Source organism: Manis javanica, chromosome 4, assembly GCF_040802235.1.
Source record: "Manis javanica isolate MJ-LG chromosome 4, MJ_LKY, whole genome shotgun sequence".
Taxonomy (NCBI): Eukaryota; Metazoa; Chordata; class Mammalia; order Pholidota; family Manidae; genus Manis; species Manis javanica.
The window spans coordinates 111,291,908-111,315,760 of NC_133159.1; the positions used below are offsets into that span (position 1 = coordinate 111,291,908).

General features: G+C 42.5%; 1 pseudogene; it reads right to left on the bottom strand.

Moving 5' to 3' along the window:
- LOC108409165 (protein mab-21-like 3) overlaps window positions 1–23,853 on the bottom strand; it is a 156,410-nt pseudogene that overhangs the window by 77,173 nt on the left and 55,384 nt on the right.

Here is a 23,853-nt window from a genome sequence, read left to right on the forward strand (position 1 = left end):
TCCTCAAGTTAGCTTTAAAAAACACTTAATATTTACACTTAATGATTACATTCCCCTAAGTTCTTTTCTCTTAAAAACATGAGAAAAAGGGACTTGATACCTATAAATTTCTTCATCATAGCTTAATAAAAATAAACCTACTTTTTGTGTTTCTCAGGAAGAAAAAGAGAGAAGTGTAACAAACATTTGTATTTTACCACTTATCTGATTTTTCTAACCAAGTTGACGCATTCGATTATAGAGACTTTTGCTCATTCCATGGAAAAACTTCTCTTATTTGCTAGCCTAAGCCTAAGTACAATTTCAAGAAAATTGTGGGCTCTGACACCCAGAGGGAAAAGGTCCATAGGCACAGCTTGATTTCAGGAGATAATCTAGGACGGGGTTTTTCAACCTTGCCAATGTCAGTACCCGGCCCTGATGATTCTTTGCTGCAGGGGCCCTCCAGCTTGTGGCAGGAGGTTCGCGAGCATCCCAGGCTCTCACCGATGGGCGTCAGTGGCCCTCAAGCTGTGATGACTAAAAATGTATCCAGCCGTTGCCCAACGTCCTGTAAGGGGTAAAATTATCACTCAGTCTAGAGAATATGATGCCATGGGAAAGCTGATGAATTTGCAAAATTAAACTGAAGTTAACTTAGCTAAAAAGTTAATATTTATGATCTAAACTCTGATATGCCTTCTAAAGAATATTAGTTGTAGGACAACTGTGGATGGAGGGAAGGGGGGAAAATAGATTCTAAAATATTAAGAGACGTGTATCTATTGATAGAAAAAACATTCTAAAAATATTACCTGCCACTTTTTAATGTGTACTCAAAGAAATAAAACTATAGTTACATTTGCTATTTTACTCTTTTAGACTGCCATCTGGCAATCCACACTTCCTCTAGAAAAAAAAATTCTCACCAGTTGGACTAAAATAATTAATGTACACCCTTTGTACCAAAAATATACTGGGGAGTCTATGGTTTGCTCAGTCATGCCCCCCCCAAAAAAAACTGATGTCCTTAAAAGACAAAAGTAAATAACACAAGATGCTTCCCAACTTGGATAGTTCCCTTCCTACATTTGGGGAATACAGAGTAAAACAGTAGCAGAATGAAAAGTGCAATAAAAGTAGTTATACATATAACAGGTAGCTCAGGTAATCAAACTGATTTATAGGACATCAATTAGATGTCAACTCATCCCCAAGACATACATAATTTAAAAAAGAGTCCACTATCAAACACGGCAGTACACAAATGACTACAGTCACTGTATTTCCGGTGTCTCAGGTATTTGTTAGGAATGAATTAAATAATGAGACAGGTACATTGAATTCTTGTAGTACTCCTCAAGAAGGACAGGGTAAAGATTCTTCATAATAATGAATTAAGGTTCACCACCATAACTGAATCTACTCTCACCTTTGTTTTTCCAAATACCCAAAGTCATCAAATGACAAACTGGCATGTGCAGACTGGGATATCCTTTGAGTTCTCATTCACTAACCCATAAAGACAAGACTATGATAACAGGAGCCCATAGTCACTAATAGATGAGCACTCATTATCAAATGCAAAGATAAGCAGAAAACTATGTACCATGTATTTAACAAATCTTTGTCAAATGCAAGCATAAAGTGTGTGTTTTGAGCACTTCTGAAAGAACTCCTCTAGACACAGGAATGAGAAGGACAGACAAGGTGGAGGCTCATGGGGAATTCACACCTCAGTGCAGGGGTTCTGCTGAAATCATCAAACGGGCATGAAAACAACACCATGAAAGAAAAGACCAAACACCTCTTATTAGATGGAGATGAGTTAACACCCATGGAAAAATATTTAATAGAGAAACAGAATACATTATGTATAATTATTATTATCACAGATACTCAAAGAATATTTCACTTGTAAGATAAGAGACTTTTTTGATAATAATTTTGTAAGATAATGACGAGAGAAATTTTCGAATAAACACATTTAGATACATCGGTATGAAACTTTAGAAAACCAAAGATAAAGAGAAAATGCTAAAGCTTTTCATAAGAGAGAAAATAGGTATTGAATACAAGAATTCAAGGTATTCAAGGCCAGACTACAGTCGAAGTGTGAAGGAACTGTCTAAGAGCATACTTCATCCAATTAAACAATGACACAACATTGGGTGAAAAAACAAACTGCAGAAATGTACATACAATATATAGTCCTACTTGTAAGTATTTTTAAAACTCAAGTGATCCTACATATTTTATAGAAATAGACTTACAAATTAAAAATACAAATACACTTATGGTCATAATGCAAAAAAAAGATAAGCTAATGGGGTAGAACTTTGGCTTGATACTTCTTTAAGAAGAAACAACCACCTCATCAGAATTACAAATAATTGCAACATAGGAGATGTTGGGTCCCTTCCCTGTCTCTGACCCGCAGATGAGGGAAAAGACGCGATTGTTCTTCGAAGACCTATGGACCAGCCAGGGGACTCAAGGCGTGACAGCGCAAGAGTCGTGCCGAGAAGGTATTGCTCATATTTATTGATGAAATGGTTGTTAACAACAATATTGGGGTTTCCATGCACAATCATTAATTAAGTCCAACTCTCAACAGTTTTACCTTCTGAAGGGTAACAAACAAATCCTCATGGTGAACGAACACAGAAACTCTTTCTGTCTTGGCTACTGTTTCTGTCTTGACTACAAATCATGAACCATAAACAAACCATCAAGGCAAATGTGACTATACATATGATTTTTATACTTTATATATAAATTTGCATAGGAGAGAATGTGAGGAAGGCAGAAATATGAAACCAATGTATTAAGAGTACTTTCTTGTGGTGAAGAGTATGAATATTGGTTAGATTTAGATATATCACAGTAAAAAGGTTTATGTGTGTTAAAAATTTAAGATTAACTACTAAAAATCATTTAGAAAATAGATAATTCTTTCTTCTAAATCATCAGAGGAAGAAATGACACAGAGAAGGCAACCAGTGTAAAAGTTAGCAAAGTTTCATTTTAAATAAATGTAAATTAAGTTCATTATTAAAATATAACATCACATTGGAATTTTAAAATATCCAGCTACATTCAGTTTACACGATATATGCTAACAAGACATACAACCAAGATAAAATAATAACAGCTGAAAATAAGGAAATGGAAAAACTCAAACCAACAATTTTTAAAAAAGAGAAATAAATATAGCCACATTAACAATGGGCAAATTAGAATTAGAGAAAAATAGCATTGAGTTTCTCGAGCCAGAATGGCGGCGTGAGTAGAGGAGTGAAAATCTCCTCCCCAAAACACATAGAACTATGAAAATATAACAAAGAAAAATCTTCCTAAAATAAGAGACCACAGGACACAGGACAACATCCAGACCACATCCACACCTGCAAGAACCCACCGCCTTGCAAAGGGGGTAAGATACAAGCCCCAGCCCGGCGGGACCCGAGCACCCCCGTCCCCCCCCCTGGCTCCCAGCGGGTGGAAAGAAACAGGAGCGGTTTTTTTTGGCGAGTGCTTTTTGGAAGCCTTAAAGGGACAGAGACCCCGTTGCTAGGGAGGCAGGGTGGCAGGACCGGTGAGCGGGTGCCTGGGACCGGCACCTGAGGACAAAGAATATCCCGCATTTTTCTCTGCAGGACCGGTGGGTGGGTGCCTGAGACCGGCACCTGAGGACGGAGGAAATTGCTCGTTTTTCCCCCTTTTTTTTCCCTCTCTTTTTGGCGAGTGCTTTATGGAAGCCTTAAAGGGACAGGGAACCCGGTGCTAGAGAGGCAGGGCGGCGGGACTGGTGAGGGGGTGCCTGGGACCGGCGCCTGAGGACAAATAATATCCCGCATTTTTCCCTGCGGGACCGGTGGTGGGCGGGTGCCTGAGACTGGCACTTGAGGACGGAGGAAATCGCGCATTTCCCCCCTTTTTTTTTTCTCTTTTTGGCGAGTGATTTTTGGAAGCCTTAAAGGGACAGGGACCCCGGTGCTAGGGAGGCAGGGCGGCGGGACTGGTGAGCAGGTGCCTGGGACCGGCGCCTGAGGACAAAGAATATCGCGTGTTTTTCCCTGCGGGACCAGTGGGCGGGTGCTTTTTGGAAGCCTTGCAGGGACAGGGACCCTGGTGCTAGGGAGACAGGGCAGCAGGAACAGTGAACGGGTGCCTGGCACCAGCGCCTGAGGACAAAAAAAAAATTGCGTGTTTTTTGCTTTTTTTTTTTTTTTTTCTGTTCCCTCTCTCATTGTTGCTGTTGTTGTTTTGGTTTGGAGAGTGCTTTTTGGAAGTCTTAAAGGGGCAGGACAGGTCACTTAGACTAGAGGCAGGGAATCTGGGGATCTCTGGGCACTCTAACCCCTGGGCAGCAGGGAGCACAGAGGCCCCTTATGGAGATAAATAGCCTCCCGGCTGCTCCCCCTCCAACGGGGCTCCACCATTTTGGAGGAGCAGCCCCAGCCAGGCCACGCCCACAGCAACAGCAGAGATAAAAAAACATAGCAACCGGGCAGGAAGCAGAAGCCCTGGCTGCACACAGCTGCCCAGCACAAGCCACTAGAGATCGCTATTCTTCAGGAGAGGAAGGCCACAAACCAACAAGAAGGGAAGCTCTTCCAGCAGTCACTCGTACCAGGTCTGCAAACTATCTCTATCACCATGAAAAGGCAAAACTACAGGCAGACAAAGATCACAGAGACAACACCTGAGGAGACAGACCTAACCAGTCCTCCTGAAAAAGAATTCAAAATAAAAATCATGAACATGCTGACAGAGATGCAGAGAAAAATGCAAGAGCAATGGGATGAGATGCAGAGAAAAATGCAAGAGCAGTGGGATTAAGTCCAGAGGGAGATCACAGATGTCAGGAAGGAGATCACAGAACTGAAACAATCCCTGGAAGGATATATAAGCAGAATGGATAAGATGCAAGAGGCCATTGAAGGAATAGAAGCCAGAGAACAGGAACGTATAGAAGCTGACATAGAGAGAGATAAAAGGATCTCCAGGAATGAAACAACACTAAGAGAACTATGTGAAAAAGCCAAAAGGAATAATATTCGTATTATAGGGATACCAGAAGAAGAAGAAAGAGGAAAAGGGATAGAAAGTCTCTTTGAAGAAATAATTGCTGAAAACTTCCCCAAACTGGGGGAGTAAATAATCGAACAGACCATGGAATTACACAGAACCCCCAACAGAAAGGATCCAAGGAGTACAACACCAAGACACATAGTAATTAAAATGGCAAGGATCAAGGACAAGGAGTTTTAAAGGCAGCTAGAGAGAAAAAGGTCACCTATAAAGGAAAACCCATCAGGCTAACATCAGACTTCTCGACAGAAACCCTACAGGCCAGAAGAGAATGGCATGATATACTTAATGCAATAAAACAAAAGGGCCTTGAACCAAGGATAATGTATCCAGCACGACTATCATTTAAATATGATGGCGCGATTAAACAATTCCCAGAAAAGCAAAAGCTGAGGGAATTTGCTTCCCACAAACCACCTCTACAGGGCATCCTACAGGGACTGCTCTAGATGGGAGCACCTCTAAAAAGAGCACAGAACAAAACACACAACATATGAAGAATGGAGGAGGAGGAATAAGAAGGGAGAGAAGAAAAGAATCTCCAAACAGTGTATATAACAGCTCAATAAGTGAGCTAAGTTAGGCAGTAAGATACTAAAGAAGCTAACCTTCAACCTTTGGTAACCACGAATCTAAAGCCTGCAATGGCAATAAGTACATATCTCTCAATAGTCACCCTAAATGTAAATGGACTTAATGCACCAATCAAAAGACACAGTAATAGAATGGATAAAAAAGCAAGACCCAACTATATGCTGCTTACAAGAAACTCACCTTAAACCCAAAGATAAGCATAGACTAAAAGTCAAGGGATGGAAAAACATATTTCAGGCAAACAACAGTGAGAAGAAAGCAGGGGTTGCAGTACTAATATCAGAAAAAATAGACTTCAAAACAAAGAAGGTAACAAGAGATAAAGAAGGATACTACATAATGATAAAGGGCTCAGTCCAACAAGAGGATATAACCATTCTAAATATATATGCACCCAATACAGGAGCACCAGCATATGTGAAACAAATACTAACAGAACTAAAGAGGGAAATAGACTGCAATGCATTCATTTTAGGAGACTTCAACACACCACTCACCCCAAAGGATAGATCCAGCAGGCAGAAAATAAGTAAGGACACACAGGCACTGAACAACACACTAGAACAGATGGACCTAATAGACATCTATAGAACTCTACATTCAAAAGCAACAGGATATACATTCTTCAAAAGTGCACATGGAACATTCTCCAGAATAGATCACATACTAGCTCACAAAAAGAGCCTCAGTAAATTCCAAAATATTGAAATTCTACCAACCAATTTTTCAGATCACAAAGGTATAAAAGTAGAAATCAATTCTACAAAGAAAACAAAAAGGCTCACAAACACATGGAGGCTAAACAACATGCTACTAATCAATGGATCAATGAACAAATTAAAATAGAGATCAAGGAATATATAGACACAAATGACAACAACAACACTAAGCCCCAACTTCTGTGGGACGCAGCAAAAGCAGTCCTAAGAGGAAAGTATATACCAAAACAGGCAAATATGAAGAAGCAAGAACAATCCCAAATGAATAGTCTAACATAACAATTATCGAAATTGGAAAAAGAAGAACAAATGAGGCCTAAAGTCAGCACAACGAGGGACATAATAAAGATCAGAGAAGAAATAAACAAAATTGAGAAGAATAAAACAATAGCAAAAATCAACGAAACCAAGAGCTGGTTCTTTGAGAAAATAAACAAAATAGATAAGCCTCTAGCCCAACTTATTAAGAGAAAAAGAGAATCAACAAAAATCAACAGAATCAGAAATGAGAATGGAAAAATCATGACAGACTCCACAGAAATACAAAGAATTATTAAAGACTACTATGAAAACCTATATGCCAACAAGCTGGAAAACCTAGAAGAAATGGACAACTTCCTAGAAAAATACAACCTCCCAAGACTTACCAAGGAAGAAACACAAAAGGTAAACACACCAATTACGAGCAAAGAAATTGAAACGGTAATCAAAAAACTACTCAAGAACAAAACCTCGGGGCTGGACAGATTTACCTCGGAATTTTATCAGACACACAGAGAAGACATAATACCCATTCTCCTTAAAGTGTTCCAAAAAATAGAAGAGGGAATACTCCCAAACTCATTCTATGAAGCCAACATCACACTAATACCAAAACCAGGCAAAGACCCCACCAAAAAAGAAAATTACAGACCAATATCCCTGATGAATGTAGATGCAAAAATACTCAATAAAATATTAGCAAACAGATTTCAACAGTATATCAAAAGGATCATACACCATGACCAAGTGGGATTCATCCCAGGGATGCAAGGATGGTACAACATTCGAAAATCCATCAACATCATCCACCACATCAACAAAAAGAAAGACAAAAACCACATGATCATCTCCATAGATGCTGAAAAAGCATTTGACAAAATTCAACATCCATTCATGATAAAAACTCTCATCAAAATGGGAATAGAGGGCAAGTACCTCAACATAATAAAGGCCATATATGAGAAACCCACAGCCAGCATTATACTGAACAGCGAGAAGCTGAAAGCATTTCCTCTGAGATCGGGAACCAGACAGGGATGCCCACTCTCCCCACTGTTATTTAACATAGTACTGGAGGTCCTAGCCACGGCAATCAGACAAAACAAAGAAATACAAGGAATCCAGATTGGTAAAGAAGAAGTTAAACTGTCACTATTTGCAGATGATATGATACTGTACATAAAAAACCCTAAAGACTCCACTCCAAAACTACTAGAACTGATATCGGAATACAGCAAAGATGCAGGATACAAAATTAACACACAGAAATCTGTAGCTTTCCTATACACTAACAATGAATCAATAGAAAGAGAAATCAGGAAAACAATTCCATCCACCATTGCATCAAAAAGAATAAAATACCTAGGAATAAACCTAACCAAAGAAGTGAAAGACTTATACTCTGAAAACTACAAGTCACTCTTAAGAGAAATTAAAGGGGACACTAATAAATGGAAACTCATCCCATGCTCATGGCTAGGAAGAATTGATATCGTCAAAATGGCCATCCTGCCCAAAGCAATATACAGATTTGATGCAATCCCTCTCGAATTACCAGCAACATTCTTCAATGAATTGGAACAAATAATTCAAAAATTCATATGGAAACACCAAAGACCCCGAATAGCCAAAGCAATCCTGAAAAAGAAGAATAAAGTAGGGGAGATCTCACTCCCCAACTTCAAGCTCTACTACAAAGCCATAGTAATCAAGACAATTTGGTACTAGCACAAGAACAGAGCCACAGACCAGTGGAACAGATTAGAGACTCCAGACATTAACCTAAACATATATGGTCAATTAATATTTGATAAAGGAGCCATGGACATACAATGGCAAAATGACAGTCTCTTCAACAGATGGTGCTGGCAAAACTGGACAGCTACATGTAGGAGAATGAAACTGGACCATTGTCTAACCCCATATACAAAGGTAAACTCAAAATGGATTAAAGACCTAAATGTAAGTCATGAAACCATTAAACTCTTGGAAAAAAACATAGGCAAAAACCTCTTAGACATAAACATGAGTGACCTCTTCTTGAACATATCTCCCCGGGCAAGGAAAACAACAGCAACAATGAGCAAGTGGGACTACATTAAGCTGAAAAGCTTCTGTACAGCGAAAGACACCATCAATAGAACAAAAAGGAACCCTATAGTATGGGAGAACATATTTGAAAATGACACATCCGATAAAGGCTTGACGTCCAGAATATATAAAGAGCTCACACGCCTCAAGAAAAAACAAATAACCCAATTAAAAAATGAGCAGAGGAACTGAACAGACAGTCCTCTAAAAAAGAAATACAGATGGCCAAGAGACACATGAAAAGATGCTCCACATCGCTAATTATCAGAGAAATGCAAATTAAAACTACAATGAGGTATCACCTCACACCAGTAAGGATAGCTGCCATCCAAAAGACAAACAACAACAAATGTTGGCGAGGCTGTGGAGAAAGGGGAACCCTCCTACACTGCTGGTGGGAATGTAAATTAGTTCAACCATTGTGGAAAGCAGTATGGAGGTTCATCAAAATGCTCAAAACAGACCTACCATTTGACCCAGGAATTGCAACTCCTAGGAATTTACCCTAAGAATGCAGCAATCAAGTTTGAGAAAGACAGATGCACCCCTATGTTTATCGCAGCACTATTTACAATAGCCAAGAATTGGAAGCAACCTAAATGTCCATCGGTAGATGAATGGATAAAGAAAATGTGGTGCATATACACAATGGAATACTACTCAGCCATAAGAAGTGGAAAAATCCAACCATTTGCAGCAACATGGATGGAGCTGGAGAGTATTATGCTCAGTGAAATAAGCCAAGCGGAGAAAGAGAAATACCAAATGATTTCACTCATCTGAGGAGTATAGGAACAAAGGAAAAACTGAAGGAACAAAACAGCAGCAGAATTACAGAACCCAAAAAATGGACTAACAGGTACCAAAGGGAAAGGAACTGGGGAGGATGGGTGGGCAGGGAGGGATAAGGGGGAGGGAAGAAGATGGGGGGTATTAAGATTAGCATGCATGGGGGGAGGGAGAAAGGGAAGGGTGGGCTGCACAACACAGAGAGGACAAGTAGTGACTCTATAACATTTTGCTAAGCTGATGGACAGTAACCGTAATGTGGTTGTTAGTGGGGACCTGATATAGGGGAGAGCATAGTAAACATAGTATTCTTCATGTAAGTATAGATTAAAAATTAAAAAAAAAAAAAGAAAGAAAGAAAGAAAAGGGGGATTACTCCTTGATAGGATAAAACTATTGGTAAATCAAAGATCAACGCATGCTTTAAATATCCTTAATGTTGATCACTTAAAGGGTGTCAGATGATCAGCTATGGAGGTACTCTTTTCTGATAATATTCCTTTCTCTTAATAAAAAATAAAAATAAAATAAAAGCAGTTACTGTGTGCTGACCTCCAATGAGTTCTGCACAGTGGTATAGAGGGCATGTCACAGTGTGGGCAAAGGGTCTGTTTGTTTCTATGCAGAAGATCAAGGCGTAGCTTGGATACCCAGAAAATGAACTAAGATACGATATGAGGAGGAGCTTCCAGCATCAGCACTCTCTGGAGGACTTGTGCCGGGGGATGGTCATCAAGAAGCCTCCACAGGGATCTGGACGATGCTGCGGTTGTGGCTGCATCCAGCCCACCGTCTCCTGGACTTGCCATAGGAATGAGGAGGGAGATGTCTAGGCTGGCATGTGCATACAGTGAGACAACGAATTTGACCGGATCTGTACTGTTGGAACTCAACCAGGAGTTGGGAGGGGTGCAAGCAAGGTGTAGCACTCCAAAATCTTATGACTATAGACTATCTACGGTTAAAAGAACATGTGGGATGTGAACAGATCCCAGAAATGGGCTGCTTTAATTTGTCTGATTTCTCTCAGACTGTTCAAGTACAGTTGGACAATATCCATCATATTATAGACAAATTTTCACAAATGCATAGGGTGCCTAAATGGTTTTCTTGGCTTCACTGGAGATGGATGGTAATTATAGATTTGCTTTGTTTATGTCACCGTATTCCTATTATGTTAATATGTGTGTGCAAATTAGTTAGTAGTTTAAAACCTATACATACTTAAGGTACTCTACCAGAAGATATGTCAAAGAAATAATCAATCCTCCCATGTTTCCTTCCATATGCTACATCTGTAGCTTTTCTTCTTTCTTCCTAATTAGAACCCTTAAATAGAATTCGTGCCTCATATCGAATTTACCGAGTATCATAATTCCTCCAGGTGGTAAAGATACCTCGAGACAAGTGCTGGGCATAGAAGCCACAGGGCATAAATCTGCAAAGAAGTAAAAAGCTAACCTTTTCAAACAATATGGCTTCTCTCTCACTTACCAACTTTACATTTCCCTGTATGGCCCCGGAAGATGACTGGTTAGCCAGAGACGGGTAAGATTCCTCAAGGGAGGAACAACCTAAGACAGGCACAGTCGCAGGGGGGCCATCAGGTGAGAATTTGGGGATCAACAGAGGTGAGGCTCAGAACCTCACCCCCCCTGCTTTGAGAGAATTCTTCTGCATCCGTGGATGTTTTGCTGCCCTTGTCTAGCCTGGATTAATACTTAGTCCATAGGCACACACCTGATCATCTGATCATCTACATTTGCCCTCTTACAGCACTAAACTATGTTTTCTACCTTTATCTTGCATCTACCTACCACTTCAGCATTTTATTAAAAATAAAAATAATAATAATAATAAAGGGAGAAATGTGGGATCAACATATAAATCAAGTACAAAAATCAAACGAATATTCATATTTGACCTGATTGTTTATAGGTCATAATGCGTGATCAAAACCGAAACTTTCTGTGATGAATGCCCTTGTACTGTTCACCATGTAAGAATTTATTCACTATGTAAGAATTCGTTCACCATGTCAGAACTTGTTCGTTATGCTTCAGAAGATTGGAGACTGACGAGAATTAGACTTGAGATGGATTAATAATTGTACATTGAGCATTGACCCCCCTATACTGAATTTTATTGTTGTTAACAACCATTTGATCAATAAATATGAGAGACGCCCTCTTAAAAAAAAAAAGAAAAAAAAAACCTGTTCTCCCTAAGGTGCACTGGCCATGTTGTTTAATCCAACAAGCCTTTTCCAGGTTTCGCCTTACCTGACTTCTGGAAGAATCTGACTATCCCACCCAAACCCTCCGTCTTGAGTCATTCTTCACTTGGCTTCCAGGCCGTATCATGCTTTCTGGGTTTCTCTGGGACTATGGCTACTCCTCGGCATATTGTTCCCTTTGCCTGCCTCTCAAGTGTGGAGTTTTGGAGGCTCAGTACCAGACTCTCTTCTCCTCTCACTGTCTTCTTCCACAACAGCAGCTCTAATCCCCACTAAATACAGGTGTTCTGCAATTTTCTTTCTCCAGCCCAGACTTCTCTCCTGAACTTCTTACTCGGTATCTCTTGGAAATCTGTTATCTCAGTCAACATGTCCCAACTGAACTCACAGCCTTGCCCACAACCTGGTCTGCCCCCAGAGTTGCTTATCCACCTAGTTATGCAAGATACAAACCTGGGCGTCATCCCCCTGCTTCACACCTACAGTCAAGTCTTGCCAATTCTGAGTATTTCCCAAATCTACCCACTTACTTTCATCTCCAATATCACCCTTCTCCTCTTCCATCTCCCATGGACCTCTGTGACAACCGTCTAACCAGGCTGCATCTCTTCTTGTGACCATCCTGTCACCATAACACTACAGCCAACATGATCATTCTGAGGTACACATATGTGTTTCTTGTCTTCCCACTGTTGGTTAAACATGTGTTGGTCCCTACCTTTGTCTCTGTCCTTGTCTTGCGCTGTGTTCCCTCCTGCACTCCTCCAGCCACACCGGCCTCATGCATGCCCTCTTTCACCACAGGGCCTTTCACATCTGACTCCTTCTCAGGGAGCACACTTCCTCCCCCACTGGCCCAGGAAACGCATCCATCAGGTTGAATTCCTCTATGACTCCCATTGAACACTCTCTTCAACATGTACTTCTCATAAGTAGCAACGATCACAGCAGTGGTCATTTTTATGTTTATTTATGTGATGCCCTACTAGACTGTAAACTTCATGAGAGCAGAGGACTATACCTATAATCACTCTAATGTTAGTAGCACCCAACAGAGGAACTGGTCCATGAGAGAAGTCAACAAACATTTATTGACTAAATGAAATAATTAATGTTATGGTTTAGCTGTTGACTCTTTTTAAAACAGTCTTTACTAAAAAGTAACAGAGGAGTTTTAGGTTCACAGCAAGCTACTGAATATGTTTTTATTTAGATTATATTGTGTTGAGTAAGTGAGTTGGCAGTAATTTTGCACTAGTCAAGATAACCTACCTACAAAAAATTGTATTAATTCCTCTTGTAGTTGAGCTTTTATTTCCCTAAGCAAACCAAAACAGTTAAGTCTATTATATATAATCAAGCCTCTGTGCCTTTGTGTGGTTGTAGGAATAAAGGAGTCAATCATGGAAGCAATCCCATACTTCATGGGAAATTGCTTTGGGGAGGAGAGAAAGACCTCATTAGACAGTGTCAGACTTAAGGGGAGGTGACCTGACAGGCACATCCTTCCTGAGGCTGTTTTGCAACCCAATCCTTTCTGCATTCCCTCAGACTAAAGCCTTGGCAAGGATCCTGCACACTCAAAAAAAACTCAAAAAAAAAAAGGCGCTGGTGTTCTAACACCATACAGTCATCAGCCATGGCCAGCCCAGTGTCTAGATGTGAGAACATTCTGCTCTTGGGCCAAGGGTTGGGGACCAGAGGAAAGCCAAGGTGTGCTGTTTCTGCTCATGTCACCCTTCTCAACAAATAACCCTCTTTATACATGCCCATTCTTGAGAATGCCCAATTCTATTGTGCTCCGTAGGCAACTTCAATTGAAAAAGTTCCCTTAAAATCCTCTAAGTGATTGAGAAGCCACTGGAATAAAAGTAAATCTTACGGTGTATGCATTTCTGTGATCAGTCAGGGGCTGGGAGGCCCTTGGTGGCCCTTTTCAATCTTGCCTAAAATATTCATGCCACTTAATGTCACTGTTTCCATCCATCTTAATTGGGAAGCAATGAAGTCAGTGGTTAAGGTTAGGGGGCTTTACTATGAGACAGACTGGAATTTGTATCTCACTCTGACTCTGCCTAGTGTGACCTATAGAAAGGTAAGCAAGCAAGAAGCTATATCCACCGAATGAATTAGACTATCTGCAGAAGGCTCATGCCCTCGATCGAGGAGAACAGGTGTGTGATTTTAGGGGAAGATGCTTGGGGACATGTTGAGAACGTTGAAACTCTGGAGAGAGGCCTCTGTATGCATAAGTGAGATGTTAACTGATTCTTGGACAGGTCAGGGAGGACAGGTTATCAGGGAAGATAAGGAAAGCAAAGCAAAGACTAGGGATTTTGTGGGAAAAAAAGGTTAAATAAGATATGAAGTTATTCATTCATTCCTTTGATCAACAAATATTTACCGAGTAACTGCTATGTACAAAGCACTGGGAGAGATGTAAGTGTTCAGTAGCAGTTGCCTTTAAATAACTTACTTCAGAGCTGAAAGAGCAACATGGAGCTGGAAGATGCTTGTCCACTAAATGAGAGGGGCACAAGTAGGAGCATGCAAGGAAGGCATCACACAGACAGGTGGCTACCCCAGAGACCTGTGACTCCTGCATAGCAGAAGGTGTGAGAGAAGGGCTAAAGCTCCCCGACAGATATTAGCTAGGCTTAGGCTGTGTTTTCTGTGAGAGTCTGAATCCCCCGTGTGCTGCACTTGGTGTCCTGTGAATGCCCAGTTCACCATGTGTGGTCGGAAATCTGAGAAAGAGGAATTGGGAATGTGATTGAAGGCAAGGAGTGCTGTCCCAGTCCAGGTCAGGTTCTGCTGCCTTGAGCCCTCACAAAATGCAGCAGCTCTCCCTGATGCTCCCCACTGCACTTGTGGGACCCTTTGACCAACATCTGTCTCCCCTGCCAGACCATGAGCTCCATGATAGCAGGAACATGTCTGTGATTGTTCACCTGGTACCTCCAGGTGCAGCACACACGGCAGGGGCAGGTCTGGCCCCTAGTAAACATTTGCTGAGTGAAGGCACTCATGAATGTATAATTTGGGTTTGGGACAAAAGGAGACAGGTGCTGGCAGAGCGAGGGGAAATCCTTGCCCTGTGATCTGGAGCCTGGAAGCTCAAATTTGCCACAATGCTCCTGTGGAAATCTGAGCATTTCCTGGTTTGCCCTGTGCTGAGTGTGTGTGTGCATGAGTGGCTGCATGTGGGCTGCAGTGGGGACTGAGTCATAACACCAGAAAGAACATGAATTCCTCCAAGGTTTGAGCAACTCACGAGATTTCACCAGAGTGTAGGTTTCTCAAGGGCAGAGACCATATGTAATTCACCTCTGAACCTCAGCAGGTATCTGGCACAGAGTGGGCATCCATGTTGGTTTGCAGAATGAAGCAGATGGGACAGTGAGAGAGAGGCAGAGAAAGAAAAAGAGGGAATGAGAAAAGAACAAAAAGAGAAAGAAGGCAAGTGGGTAAGGGAAGGGAAGAGGAGGAGGCTGCTCGCCTGGGCAGGGGTGTCGTGCATACACTTGTAGTCCGGGCTTATGCATCTCTATACTGAGTGGTGATTTGCAGGATGGCAAATGAGGATAGTAGAGCCCCATCCTGAGCTTGTCACTAACACCCCTGTTCTGAGTGGCTCTGACCTGGTCCTACAGAGGGGACCCCGAACCCCAGCCTCCCTGGATGGCCCGCAGCCTGCACTCACCTGCAGATGGTAGGATGTGATAACAGGCCTCTTCCCTGGACACCAGACATCCTCCTTCATCTGCCTCATGGCCTGAAAACATCTCCTGCAGCAGCCCCAGTCCTCATCCAGCTGCTCCAGCAGCACCTGCTCTGCCCGCAGGAAGCTCAGCTGCCAGTGGTAACTGGAACAGGCCAGCAAGGCAAACCCGAACGACTGAAGCAGAGGAAGACAGCGGGGAGACGAGAAGGACGATGCTTGCTAGAGTAGAAAGCCACCTCCAAAGCAGTCCACTAGTCTGGGGCCCCCGCCACCGGGAAGGCAGTCCATCTCACAGGGGACACGGAGGGCACCTCGGGGCAAGCAACCTTGCACTTGCGCACGTACTTGGAGGCCGTGTCTGCTTTCCCTCGGGCACCGGTTCTCCAAATTGAGCCCAACCAGAATCACCTGGAGAGCTTTTAATACTCAGATTTCTGGGCCCTGCCCACTCGGTTTCATTCAGTAGGTCCAGAGTAGGACCCAGGAACCTGCATTTCTAATAGGCTGACAGGAGCTGCTGTGGGTTCTGGGGCCTGCACTTTGAGAACCACTGATCTAGGGAAAGCTGTTTTCCTTCCATTGCCAGTTGGCAGTCAGTGATGCCCCAGCTGGTTAAGCTGTGAGCGCCTCTGCTCTGCTGACCTGGGGCCTGCCGACCCATACCTTGATGCACTCCATTCTCTCTGGAGAAGGCCAGCGCTTCAGACAAGGCGGCCACTGGGCTTTCCCGGACCAGGAGGTGGGGATCTCCACAGCAGGGGCCAGCTCTAGTTCCACCTAACACGTGGATGTTTCTATGGCAACCCAAACTGCGGAGCGGTTTGTTAGCATGCTGACTTTACCTGATGGGAAGTGGCAGACAATGAGAGAAAGCTCGGCTCAGTATGAGCATTCAAAGGAACTGGGGAGCAGTGGGTCTGACTAGCTCTTTGCAATGGGCTGGGCAGTGCTCAGTATCAGCAGCACGCCGAGGGTGGAGTGTGTATGTCAAAACTTAGACCATTAGCTAAGTCCTAAGCTGCTGGAACATCTCATGGTTGGTGGGCCTTTCTTTTTTCCTTCTCCCCAGCCCCAAGGCTTTGGTGATGCCTTTTCTTTTAAGGCAATGGATGCTTTTCAGAAGTCTTAACTAAAAGGAGACACAGGAGACAAAGAAAAGGTATGGCATTGGCTACTGTAAAGGAAGTCCCAGCCTTATTTAGGACAGTCCTTATTATTTACTCATCTACCTTCAGTGGAGTTTGGCTTAACCCGTTTTGTATCTGTGTCACAGTGTCACAGATGGCATTTGTTTCTGCCACCCATTAAGCCTCATGTATTTATCATCACAAGCCCTTGCGATCATATAGTACTTCAAAGTGTGTCACTGACTTAAAGGGTCGAGTGCTTGGAAAGACCCTGCTGCCTTTCTCAGCCAGACAAACAGAGGGAGAGAGAGAAAATAAATGCATCTGGTAGATTTTTCCAGCTCACATACTAGAATTCATTTCTAATCTGTTCTCCCTTCATTCAGAAGATAGAGTAGTTTTTTGGTTTGTTTGCCTTCATTATAGAAAAGGATGAGGAGGCAGAATCTATTATTGCTTTTCCTCACTTGGAGATGAAAATGAAAATGGAAGCTCATTCATTCATTGTGTTACCCGGTTCAAAAGGAAGACCTTCCTCTCTTCGGCTGAGGTGTGATGAAGAGCTTACTGTAAGGTCTCATCAAAACTGCCTGATGACATCTGGCACTTCAGCATTATTTACTGGCAGCACCTCATCAGCCTGGCTGGGTTTGAATCTCTTACTTGCACTTTCACTATTAACACTGTTGCGAAGTGAAGACATGGGCCCCTGCTGGAACCAGCCTTCCCGGCCCACACCCCACCTCAGCCCCTCGCTGCCAGCTCACTCTGCGTACTTGATGTGTGACATCAGCATGTTCCCTAATCTCTAAATTTCAGTTTTCTCACCTGTAAAAACAGGTAGAAGATAGTTCTAACACTACAGTGTGGTTTTAAGTGTTAAATAGTCTATGAAAGCACCTATATATAGTAAAATCCACTGAATGTGAGCTATTTCTATCATGGAACCTTTCAGAACTATTCTGTTTTAGACAAGTAAATGTACACCTAAGTCCTTTTCTTTCTATACAAATGAATCACATATTATTGAGCATTTGAGTTTTTTACTTAATTATCTGGCCTGGGAGTTTTTCATAACTGTGTGTGTGTGTGTGTACACATATATTTCATTCTTTTAAAGGCTGCATAGTAGTCCACTAGGCAGAAGTAGCATGATTTATTTAATTTTCCTTTGTTAGCCATTTAGATTATTTCTAGTTACTATTACAAAGCCTAAGGCAGTGGATATCCTTGGGCATGTTTCTTTCTGTATGCGTATGGACATATTTCTAGAACTGAAACTATTGAACTGCCAAGTAAGCATACTATAAAAATAAAAATGGACTAACTGCCCTTTAAAAAGTAGGCACCAATTTACACTTCCAAGGGCAAGGCATGAAAGCGCCTGTTTCACACACTCACCACTATACAGAGCATGATTCACACTCCATCTCAACCTGTTCAGTATTTTAACATACATTCCTTGAAATGTTAGATGGCACATTTTTTTTTCTTATTTTTCCTAGCAGTTCATATTATTTTTCTGAGCCTTTTTTTTGGTCATTATTTCTATTGGTCTGCTCATACTTTTTCTTCTTGGCTTATACTCTTGCAGTTAAGTAAATTAGTCCTTTCTTACCCCAGTTTAAAATTCATCTTTTAACTCTACGTGAACAAAAGGGGTGGGGGGGACACATATGCCACATTATACTGTAGCTAAAAAAAATTGGGGGTCTATAAACCTAATCAAATTCTTTACGGCTTCTGGGTTTTCTGTTTTGGTACAAAATTGGTGGTTTCCAAACATGACAACACACTGGGGTGCTGTAGTCGGTTGGAGGGTGTTGTAGAGATGTGCCATTAACAAAACTCTGAGGTTTGTGAGGAACTTGCTTTGTAAAAAGAATACCCAAGTTTCTAAGCTGGCTTCCTAGGAGTGCATAGCCTCAAGCCTGTGCTATCTGTGACACAGCAGAAACCGATTTAAATCCAGGGGAGCATGTTGTGAGTTTGAATTCCATTCTTCTATGTGTCGCAGCAGAAAAAACTGGTTCATATTATGAGGGCTGAACAGATGTAAAGAGCACATGATCCATTCACAGGCGTGAGCTTCAGATAACACCCACATGGAGGAAAGGGGAAATGCCAGACATTGCCCTTGGACTTTTCCTGATCAGCTCACCTGAGAGGTGACAGGTCCCAATTGCATCTTCAACCAGTTTCCGGAACACGTGGAGGACCTTAGTGGGCACAATATCCCCCTCCATGTTCACGTCTGCCTGGTGCCACTGCCATAGGCTCCTCATAAACTGCTCCACCTGCAGCCACTGCTGCAGGCCCTTGGGGTCCCTCAGGGGGCAGGAGAGCCTGGCACCCTGCAGGGTGTTAGTACCGCCAGCACCGCTCCCGGGCCTCCCTGTACCCGGCCAGACCTTTCACTGGGACTGTGATGAGGAACTGGCTGGGGGCCAAAACCTGGAGTCAGGAAAGGAGAGAGAATGAGTGTGGGTCCTAGATTCGGGAGGCCACAGAAATCCTCAGGAAGCTGACCTGCTGAACCGGGCAGCTAGTTAACCACTGACCCTCAGCAACGTGAGGCAAACAGAGAATTGCAACTGCTGTTGCCAGAGATTCTGTCTTTGCCCTGCCACTAACTAACCCACTGAAACATCTCAGGCAGGTCAGGTACTGAGTCCTTGTTTCATGACTCTGCAAGGAAACCGTCTAGAGGGCACCTAAAGTTCAGGGGGGAGAAGGAAAATCTGGGAAAGGAATTAGCATTGACTGGGTTCCACATTCTAACTGCAATTCTCATGCATTAGCTGTTTAACCTTCACAGTTACACAATGAGGTGGCTTTGTTAATGATTCCCAGATGAGGAACCTGAGATTCAGAGGGGCTCTGAGATCTCAAGGACACAGAGCCAGTAAGTGTTAGAGCCAGAACTTGAGCTTGGGCCTTCTGATGGCTTGTTCAACAGTTGTTTTTCTACCCTGGGCTGGCTCTCAGTCAAGAAAGAATGACCTGGAGGGTTAAAGAGCTGGTGTAAAGAGAGGGCGGGAAGGGATGGGAGAGGAGGTAAAAGCATTCTGTAAAATGCCTCCCTTTCTGTTTGACTGTACTGGTGACCCATGGCCAGTATTAATGACTAACACTTAAAAAATTACAGGTGCAGTGAAAGCCTGTTTATGGAGACAATGTGAGCTAGTGAGATAACTCTGTTTATGGAGAAAAGCAAACAATCAGTTTATCTACTGTTTCTATAGGAACCAGTTCAGGCCAATAGTCCAAGGAGTAGAAGAAATGGGTCAATAGTACAGCACCACCAAAGGGCACGTGACCTTTGACCACATCACGTGGCAGCCTTCTCCACTCTGCGCCTTTCCCCATCAATCAGCCACGCACTGGAGGAGCTGCCTCCTTACCATGGGAAGTTCTGACAGTGGTATTCGGTTAAACCTTGGTTAACCTCTGCCTAGAGCCTAGTCATCCACCAGTTCGGGGTTGAACACAAAAATCAGCAACACTGATTCTGCCTCATTCTCAGAGAACAAGTTTGATGCTTTAGCGGATGGGTCCGCAAGGCTTCTAGTGTCCATAGAAAGGTGATGAGATTAAAAGAGAGGGGGTAAAAAACTGCATAAACTATGGCATTTAAAATCTATACGTTATTTGAACCCACATGCCTGTGAATTCAAGAGCACAGCTGTAATGTTACTAGTCATGTAAATGGTGCTTAAGAAATACATGTTGAATTTGGTCCAAGATAAAATAAAAGCGATTTTTATATGCCTCACTGTTAATTATTTTCAAAATTTAATGTGCAGAACAGGATATACATAAATGTAAGATATATTTTAAGCTATAAAATCTGGGTGAGACCACAGAAATTTCCTAGGATATAGTTCTAGGAAAAGTGTTGCTATGTTTCTGTTCCTAGTCACTGTTCTACATTTGTGTAATTTGGATTGGCAGGGAGGTAGACGTGGGCAGATGATGTTCTGACATTCCAGGATCCAATCTCATTTTATAACTTTTATCCCAGGGTAAATTTTCTAAGATCTGACTATGTCCCCAGATCTACATGTCCCAGAACTTGTGGTGGTCCTTGTCCCCACCAACCCTGAAATGCGCTGGACCAGTGATGGTCTTTTATTCAGGTACTAACTCTTTTGCTCATTCATTCATTCACTCACTGAAGCTGAGTGGGCCATACACCATGCTGGTGCTAGGAATAGACCAATCAGTAAGCACGATCCTTACAATCAAAGAACTTACAGTCTTGTGGAAGAGACAGCGCATGAATATGTGTAAGTTTAATACAAGGGAAAGGGTTCTTATGTGCCAAAAGAAAAATCAAGATAAAGGAGCATGGGAATTCAGAGTGACTCAGAGCTTCACCTCTCCAATCTCTGAATGAGAGCAAGTCATAATGTCTGTTTCACAAGGTAGTTTGTAAGTTTGAGCTCATTTCTGTGAGAACAGTGTTGCCCACAGCACAGTGTTGCATGCACAGTGACTGTCACATATGGGTCCTGGTAGCTTATGGCACTGTGGGATGCTACAGCAGGGACAGGAGTGGCACAGCTTCTCCTGAAGTTTCTAACGGCCACCCCTTCTACTTTCTCCCTTCTTCCACCTGCAACCAACAGACTTTCTCACCAATGTCCTGAGTTCCCTCTTACCTAGTCCCCAGCCTATAAGTGCCCTACTAAATAGAGTAGGTGCTTAATAAATGAGTATGTGCTGAACTCACTTTAATCACTACGGTGGCACGTGCTTTGGAGTCAGAAACCCCGGGTGGAGTTCTGGCTTTAGGGCCTACTATAACATAATTAAATCATTTGGCTTCTGTAAACCTCTATTTTTATCATCTGTAAAGGAGGAATGTGGGGGCCACGGTGAGAAATCTGTGGAATGAGTTTGTGAATGGTAAATACTCAGGGTTCCTGCAGAAACGTGAGGTATGGTTAGTAATCTCAGTGCTGTGTGCGTCTGTCAAATACTGAGACTTGCCTGCCCAGACTTCCTGGCTCTGTGGGTGGGCAACTCAGAGCAAGTGAGACCTGCTCACCTTAATGTTCTCATTGTATGTGTCAGAGTAAGGGACGGCTTGAAATCGTATGTCTTGGTGGCTGATTTCTGTGGTCAGGTGGACAACCTTCTGCACCTCTTCCACAATCTGGGAAATCCACTGGTGCCGCAAGTCAACCTGAGTGTGAAGAGACCCGCAAAGGTGGTTATTTCCAGGCTACTGTTTTAGGTGGCGTGGCCATGGAAGTCCTCCATAAGGAGGTGACATTTGAGTGGGCCCTGAAAACCACTTGGGAAAGCAAATTCTGAAGCACATATATGCTTGGTGAGGCTCAAGGGCCAGAAAGGAGGCTCCAGGGTTTTGTGAACTTCGGTGAGTGTATGAAATGGGATAATAATACCTGCTGTCCAGGTAGTTGACTATTAAAAGTTTAAGGCATGAAAAAATTCAACAGATTTTTTTCCTGCTTATGTTGTTGGTCAGGGATGGTTTCCTTCTCCTTCATACTCACCCTCTCCTTTTGCTACTAGACCGATAGGAAAAGGTATGCATTTGTTTCTTCTAATTTGCACAGCAAATCTCAAAGAACTGGAGAATACCCAAATGAAATAGAACACCAAAAAATACAGGCCTTAAAGGATACTTAAGGTTTAGGGGGATAGGTGTTTGTGGGAAACACAAAGGAACTTTCAGTAAACTCCAGAAGAGTCAGAAAAATCCACATGAAGAAGTGGGAAGAGTCTGCAAGGTTTTCTGAAATGGAGAGGCTCTTTGTTACGTTGCTCAGGAGGCAGCTGCGAGCTGGTGCCATTACAAGATTCTCCCTCAGAGAGCTGCTGCTGAGCCTGGCCGGGAACTGGTAAGAAGCAGTATTTGATACACCTAAATGCAACACCCACCCGTGAATCTTTATATTCCCCTTGCGTTTTACATAATGGTTCTTTCTATACATTCTAGAGTATTTGAAGACACCTGTAAACTGTTCAAGAAAAAAAGCCCAAGTCAGAGAGATTTCTATTTGTTTCCTACATTAAGTCATCACCAGTCCAGTCACCTGAGACTTCGTATCTCCTACCAACAAACAAGCTATCTACATGTGGACATAGAGCTCAAATGTGCATAAGCATCTATTTGCTCACATATCTTATGTCACATATAAAGTCAGTTCTTCAACAGCCATGTATTTAGCACCTGCTATGTACCTGGCACTCTTTACATTGTGGGGCACAGAAATAAGTAACACAGATAACCCTGTACTCACAGTGTTGGGAAACACAAACATAAGTACAGAATGTGAGTATGGGGGCTATGACAGGAAAGTGGAGAGTATCTCTGGGTACAATGGGGCAGTTGGCGTCATCTGCAGCCTGAGACCTGTTTATATGTATATATCCCTGCACAAGGACTGTCTTTGAACATCTACTACACTCCAGGTGCCTAGGAGTAACAAGAAATTTAAGAGGCCCTTGTTCTCAACGAGCTTGCAATCTCATTGGAAACAGGATGAAGATTTAATTCTTTTCAAAATCCACGTGTCTTGTCTGACCTTAAACAAGATGATCATGTTATACTAGCTTTAAATATCATCTTCTTGCCACCAGTGGCCACTCCCACCCCCCAAAATGTCACCCACTATATTCATCGCAGGAGAAAGGACCAAGGGTATGTGTCTTGAGCATTTTGTAAACTATCAAGATGCTGCATCCTCCAAAGTGTGGAAGTGGAAGAGAGAAGGTGGTCACAGAGAGGCCACATCACTTACCATGCCAAAAGGAAAGAAAATTGCTTTTTGAGGCCTATGATTAAGTGTCCTCACCAGTGTAGGACTTCTCCTATGTGCTGTGATTCAACACCATTCAACCAATTTCTGTGGAACATCCACTTCATGCCCAGCTCTATGCACACATGTTGTCAAGAAGTTTACAGATGAAAGGACAAAGCAAGACAAACTGGAAAGTAAAATCACAGCACTCTAGAAGTTTGCACAGGATGCTATATGTTCTCAGAAAAAGAGAGATGTCATCTCGTTTGGAGGTTGTAGGGAAAATCAACGGAAAAGAATTTTGAGAATAAGGTTAACAGCAAGCAATCGAGTGAGATAAGGCCTGAAAAATGTCCAGTTTGGCAGCTAGAACAGGATTGATGTGTTCAGGGAAGTGATGAGCATTAAGCCAGATTGCAGTGGGTTAAGACTGAATGGGAGATGAGCTAGTGAAGACAGG